Source organism: Anopheles coustani (assembly GCF_943734705.1).
Source record: "Anopheles coustani chromosome X unlocalized genomic scaffold, idAnoCousDA_361_x.2 X_unloc_82, whole genome shotgun sequence".
In the NCBI taxonomy this organism is placed as follows: domain Eukaryota; kingdom Metazoa; phylum Arthropoda; class Insecta; order Diptera; family Culicidae; genus Anopheles; species Anopheles coustani.
Genome location: NW_026525195.1, coordinates 50,001 through 56,509, shown reverse-complemented (window position 1 = coordinate 56,509; position 6,509 = coordinate 50,001). Strand labels below are relative to the sequence as shown.

The following is a 6,509-nucleotide window of genomic DNA, read 5'->3' as shown; positions in this document are numbered from 1 at the left end:
CCTTGGTCTAATCTTTCATTGGTTTGTACTCAGACCGGAGGTAATGATTAACAGAAGTAGTTGGGGACACTAGTATTACGGCGCGAGAGGTGAAATTCGTAGACCGTCGTAAGACTAACTAAAGCGAAGGCATTTGTCAAGGATGCTTTCTTTAATCAAGAACGAAAGTTAGAGGATCGAAGGCGATTAGATACCGCCCTAGTTCTAACCGTAAACGATGCCAACTAGCAATTGGGAGACGCTACAACCAGGTGCTCTCAGTAGCTTCCGGGAAACCAAAGTCAGGTTCCGGGGGAAGTATGGTTGCAAAGTTGAAACTTAAAGGAATTGACGGAAGGGCACCACAATGAAATGGAGCTTGCGGTTCAATTTGACTCAACACGGGAAAACTTACCAGGTCCGAACTTATGGAGGTGAGACAGATTAATAGCTCTTTCTCAAATTTAAGGGTAGTGGTGCATGGCCGTTCTTAGTTCGTGGATTGATTTGTCTGGTTAATTCCGATAACGAACGTGACTCACATATGCTAACTAGAACGCAGTCAGCGTTAATGCGTCGATGCCGATTGGAACGGGTTAGGACCTTTCGGTGGAGTATGACCTGACACCTTCGCTGTTCGTGTGCGCAAGTGCACTTACGGTACGCTGCTTAGCAGGACAATTTGTGTTTAGCAAAATGAGATCGAGCGATAACAGGTCCGTGATGCCCTTAGATGTTCTGGGCTACACGCGTGCTACAATGTGGGTAGCAGCGTGTCTCCTATTCCGAGAGGAACGGGAAATCACTCAAATACTCACTTAGTAGGGATTATGGATTGCAATGGTCCATATGAACTCGGAACTTCTAGTAAGTGCTGGTCATCAGCCAGCGTTGAATACGTCCCTGCCCTTTGTACACACCGCCCGTCGCTACTACCGATGGATTATTTAGTGAGGTCTTTGGAGATGATCGTTCGCTGGATCCTCGTGAACCGCGTCTGCTTTATCGAAGTTGACCGAACTTGATGATTTAGAGGAAGTAAAAGTCGTAACAAGGTTTCCGTAGGTGAACCTGCGGAAGGATCATTAGTGGCCAAGTGATCCTTCCAGAAGTCCGAACCTGCGGGTTGAGACTTCGGCACAAGTTGCCATATGATAATTGACGAAACACTATAGAAGTCCGAACCTGCGGGTTGAGACTCAGGCACAAGTTGCCATATGAAAGTTGACGAAACACTAACAAGTCCGAACCTGCGGGTTGAGACTTAGGCACACGTTGCCTTATACATGACTTCGAACAAATACACAAGTCCGAACCTGCGGGTTGAGACTTAGGCACAAGTTGCCTTATACATGACTTCGAACAAATACACAAGTCCGAACCTGCGGGTTGAGACTTAGGCACAAGTTGCCATATGAAAGTTGACGAAACACTAACAAGTCCGAACCTGCGGGTTGAGACTTAGGCACACGTTGCCTTATACATGACTTCGAACAAATACACAAGTCCGAACCTGCGGGTTGAGACTTAGGCACAAGTTGCCTTATACATACATTGGCCAAATAAACAGAAGTCCGAACCTGCGGGTTGAGACTTAGGCACAAGTTGCCATATTATATTCGATCAAACACTAAGTAGTCCGAACCTGCGGGTTGAGACTCAAGACCGTAACAAGATGTCACTATACAAGTCCGAACCTAAGGGTTGAGACTTAATGCGATCTAGATACCAAGTTGACATCCAATACCTGTTGAGCAAAACCAAAGATTCCCTGTTCTCGAATGATTACACTATATAACAGGGAATCATGAAGAAATCAAGCAAGCGTGAAACAAAGTCATCACTTGGGCATGCTCGATAGCCAACCACATGACCTTAACCTAAGAGAGCATGCAAACCACATGATACCTATAAACGATTAACCCGCCCTAGTTCAATCGTTCACCAAGTGATGACTTCAGTATGGCTAAGAGAAAAACTTTTAAATGGGAAAAACTCTAAGTCCGAACCTCCGGGTTGAGACTTCCGCGTCGGAGGTGGGCGCACCTCCTATCCGAAAGATGATGAATCAGGGGTGTTCGGTCAGCAATGGTCGGATGCCCCGTCGTAGTCCAACTATGACAATCAAAGTCAAGACCTCCGGGTTGAGACTTTCCGCGAGTACAAGCATAAAGGAACACGGACCAAGCCGTACCGAGAGAATCGGTACTAGAGCCCTCGTGGTTCTACATTGAGAGAGCCCTCGTGGTTCTCATTAGGGGCTTTATGCAAGTCGTACTCAATACTGTGGTGTGAAGTATAAAGTATAGTCCTCGCCTGGTCCACGCTGCTTCGGCGGTCCTGGGTAAGATAGTTAATTCTAGCTTGCCCTATAGTGGAATGAGGACACTTAATGCTTCGTCTTTTAGCGGCGGCTAGACTCCTCCTCACGGGGAACGAGTTGACGCGCACAGCGGCGGCTTACGCACTATGGCAATCATGGATGCCTGAAGATTCCGTGAAGTTCTCCCCTGGTCCACGCTGCCTCGGCAGTCCTGGGTAAAATGGAATATTTCCAGCTTGCCCTATAGTGGAAGAGGACTATCCAACAATACAAAGTCAAGACCTCCGGGTTGAGACTTTCCGCGTCGGTGGTGTCGCGCACCGCCTATCCGAAAGATGGTGTAACAGGGGTGTTCGATCAGCAATGGTCGGATGCCCCGTCATAGTCCAACTATGACAACCAAAGTCAAGACCTCCGGGTTGAGACTTTCCGCGTCCGGAGGTACGCGTACCGCCTACCCGAAAGATGGTGTGCTTCTGGGGTATTCGATGAGTCGGATACCCCGTCGTAGTCCAACTATGACAATACAAAGTCAAGACCTCCGGGTTGAGACTTCCGCGTCCGGAGGTACGCGTACCGCCTACCCGAAAGATGGTGTGCTTCTGGGGTATTCGATGAGTCGGATACCCCGTCGTAGTCCAACTATGACAATCAAAGTCAAGACCTCCGGGTTGAGACTTTCCGCGTCGGAGGTGCGCGCACCGCCTATCCGAAAGATGATGAGTCAGGGGTGTTCGATCAGCAATGGTCGGATGCCCCGTCGTAGTCCAACTATGACAATACAAAGTCAAGACCTCCGGGTTGAGACTTTCCGCGAGTACAAGCATAAAGGAACACGGACCAAGCCGTACCGAGAGAATCGGTACTAGAGCCCTCGTGGTTCTACATTGAGAGAGCCCTCGTGGTTCTCATTAGGGGCTTTATGCAAGTCGTACTCAATACTGTGGTGTGAAGTATAAAGTATAGAGTCCTCCACTGGTCCACACTGCTCCGGCGGTCCTGGGTAAGATAGTTCATTCTAGCTTGCCCTATGTGGAATGAGGACACTTAATGCTTCGTCTTTTAGCGGCGGCTAGACTCCTCCTCACGGGGAACGAGTTGACGCGCACAGCGGCGGCTTACGCACTATGGCAATCATGGATGCCTGAAGATTCCGTGAAGTTCTCCCCTGGTCCACGCTGCCTCGGCAGTCCTGGGTAAAATGGAATATTTCCAGCTTGCCCTATAGTGGAAGAGGACTATCCAACAATACAAAGTCAAGACCTCCGGGTTGAGACTTTCCGCGTCGGTGGTGTCGCGCACCGCCTATCCGAAAGATGGTGTAACAGGGGTGTTCGATCAGCAATGGTCGGATGCCCCGTCATAGTCCAACTATGACAACCAAAGTCAAGACCTCCGGGTTGAGACTTTCCGCGTCCGGAGGTACGCGTACCGCCTACCCGAAAGATGGTGTGCTTCTGGGGTATTCGATGAGTCGGATACCCCGTCGTAGTCCAACTATGACAATACAAAGTCAAGACCTCCGGGTTGAGACTTCCGCGTCGGCGGTGCGCGCACCTCCTATCCGAAAGATGGTGAATCAGGGGTGTTCGATCAGCAATGGTCGGATGCCCCGTCGTAGTCCAACTATGACAATCAAAGTCAAGACCTCCGGGTTGAGACTTTCTAAGAGTACAAGCATAAAGGAACACGGACCAAGCCGTACCGAGAGAATCGGTACTAGAGCCCTCGTGGTTCTACATTGAGAGAGCCCTCGTGGTTCTCATTAGGGGCTTTATGCAAGAAGTACTCAATACTGTGGTGTGAAGTATAAAGTATAGAGTCCTCCACTGGTCCACGCTGCTCCGGCGGTCCTGGGTAAGATAGTTCATTCTAGCTTGCCCTATGTGGAAGAGGACTCAATACCCTACCTGTTGAGCTTGAAACAAAGTCATCACTTGGGCATGCTCATATTGCCATACAATATTCCATTATCTACTAATGAGCATGCAGCTATATGATTATAACCTGTAAACGATTACCCCGCCGTAGTTCAGCGCTTCAACCAAGTGATGACTTCAGTATGGCTAGTGTGTGAAGTATAAAGTATAGTCCTCCCCTGGTCCACACTGCTTCGGCGGTCCTGGGTAAGATAGTTAGTTCTAGCTTGCCCTATGTGGAAGAGGACACCATACTTAATACTGTGGTGTAATGAACAAAGTATAGTCCTCCACTGGTCCACGCTGCTTCGGCGGTCCTGGGTAAGATAGTTAGTTCTAGCTTGCCCTATGTGGAAGAGGGCATACAAGACAAAGTATAGTTCTCCCCTGGTCCACGCTGCTTCGGCGGTCCTGGGTAAGATAGTTAATTCTAGCTTGCCCTATGTGGAAGAGAGCATACATGAACCAAGAACGAAGGTTATGATCGAGGAATGATTCGACAACTAACCGATGGTATGAAATGTGAAGAATTCAAGCAAGCACACAATCAAGTCATCACTTGGGCATGCTCGATAGCCAACCCTATGACATTAACCTAGTAGAGCATGCGAAAACCAATATATATGTAAACGATGCCCCTCCCTAGTTCAGCGCTTCAACCAAGTGATGACTTCAGAATGGCTAAATCAAATCGGTTCAAAACATACCATCGGTACCCTATTGAAACACACAAGTCGATATCAAACCTCATGATTGTGTAGTCCTCCACTGGTCCACACTGCTCCGGCGGTCCTGGGTAAGATAGTTCATTCTAGCTTGCCCTATGTGGAAGAGGGCACATTACTCAATACTGTGGTGTTATGAACAAAGTATAGTCCTCCACTGGTCCACGCTGCTTCGGCGGTCCTGGGTAAGATAGTTAGTTCTAGCTTGCCCTATGTGGAAGAGGGCATACAAGACAAAGTATAGTTCTCCCCTGGTCCACGCTGCTTCGGCGGTCCTGGGTAAGATAGTTAATTCTAGCTTGCCCTATGTGGAAGAGAGCATACATGAACCAAGAACGAAGGTTATGATCGAGGAATGATTCGACAACTAACCGATGGTATGAAATGTGAAGAATTCAAGCAAGCACACAATCAAGTCATCACTTGGGCATGCTCGATAGCCAACCTCATGACATTAACCTAGTAGAGCATGCGAAAACCAATATATATGTAAACGATGCCTCCCTAGTTCAGCGCTTCAACCAAGTGATGACTTCAGAATGGCTAAATCAAATCGGTTCAAACCATACCATCGGTATCCTATTGAAACACACAAGTCGATATCAAACCTCATGATTGTGTAGTCCTCCACTGGTCCACGCCGCTTCGGCCGTCCTGGGTAAAATGGAACATTCCAGCTTGCCCTATGTGGAAGAGGGCACATTACTCAATACTGTGGTGTGAAGTATAAAGTTCAGTTCTCCCCTGGTCCACGCTGCTTCGGCGGTCCTGGGTAAGATAGTTCATTCTAGCTTGCCCTATGTGGAAGAGGACACTTCATACTTCGTCTCTAAGCGGCGGCTTGACTCCTCCCTACGGGGAACGGGTTTACGCGCACAGCGGCGGCTTACGCACTATGGCAGTCATGGATGCCTTACGTTTCTATGAAAAGTGTGTTCCTCCCCTGGTCCACGCTGCTTCGGCAGTCCTGGGTAAGATAGTTAGTTCTAGCTTGCCCTATGTGGAAGAGGACACGTAGACTTACTGTGGTGTGAAGTATAAAGTTCAGTTCTCCCCTGGTCCACGCCGCTTCGGCCGTCCTGGGTAAAATGGATTCATCCAGCTTGCCCTATGTGGAATGAGGACACTTTATGCTTCGTCTCTAAGCGGCGGCTTGCTCCTCCCTACGGGGAACGGGTATACGCGCACAGCGGCGGCTTACGTTATGGCAGTCATGGATGCCTTACGTTTCCATGAAAAGTGTGTTCCTCCCCTGGTCCACGCTGCTTCGGCAGTCCTGGGTAAGATAGTTAGTTCTAGCTTGCCCTATGTGGAAGAGGACACGTAGACTTACTGTGGTGTGAAGTATAAGGTTCAGTTCTCCCCTGGTCCACGCCGCTTCGGCCGTCCTGGGTAAAATGGATTCATCCAGCTTGCCCTATGTGGAATGAGGACACTTTATGCTTCGTCTCTAAGCGGCGGCTTGCTCCTCCCTACGGGGAACGGGTATACGCGCACAGCGGCGGCTTACGCAAGTTAGTCACCCTCGGCAGTGGATCACTCGGCTCATGGATCGATGAAGAC

General features: G+C 49.1%; 1 non-coding gene across 1 annotated transcript in view; it reads left to right on the top strand.

Moving 5' to 3' along the window:
- The first annotated feature begins 6,466 nt into the window (after window positions 1-6,466).
- The window catches only part of LOC131271019 (5.8S ribosomal RNA), a 155-nt gene continuing 112 nt past the window's right edge, over window positions 6,467-6,509 (top strand). Inside the window, exon 1 of the ribosomal RNA XR_009180005.1 lies at window positions 6,467-6,509. This exon is cut by the window's right edge and continues 112 nt beyond it. This is a non-coding gene — a ribosomal RNA (5.8S ribosomal RNA).